The following is a 536-nucleotide window of genomic DNA, read 5'->3' as shown; positions in this document are numbered from 1 at the left end:
GAATTAACTCATGAATCCCAGTGTCCAGAGCTACTAGGCCCCAACAACAAACTCTTTCAGCACCAACTCAACTTCCATCCCCCTATCTCTTGGCTGGGAAGGAGCCTCAACACTGGTCACTGCACTCGGTTCTAGCCCAAGTACCAGGGCCTTACAAACGCCACACTGACCAGGAGGGACGCTAGCTCCAAAATACAGACCAAGAGCACGCTTTGAGGAATGATTGACACACTAGTGTCACAATCCGCCCCGGAGAGACCCACAGTGCGCCTCGAGCCCAGCTGTGCGCACGCGCGGGGCCAAGGCAAAGAGTTCGGTCCCTTCGCTGAAGGCATGGAATGTGCACAGAGCAAGACCGCAGGCTGGCCAGGCCTGAGAGGAGGGGCGGCCTGGGGGCGCCACTGGTAGTTCCCGAACCCTGTCACAAAAACTGCAGCCTCCCGGCCCCAATTCCGCTTTTTCCTCTTCCGTCCCACAACAGCTCCTCACCCACACTCCGTACGCCGTCCTCAGGAAACACCCCCACTAACGGCAAA

This window comes from Macaca nemestrina, chromosome 19 (genome assembly GCF_043159975.1).
Source record: "Macaca nemestrina isolate mMacNem1 chromosome 19, mMacNem.hap1, whole genome shotgun sequence".
Lineage (NCBI taxonomy): Eukaryota > Metazoa > Chordata > Mammalia > Primates > Cercopithecidae > Macaca > Macaca nemestrina.
This window is presented reverse-complemented; position numbering follows the sequence as displayed.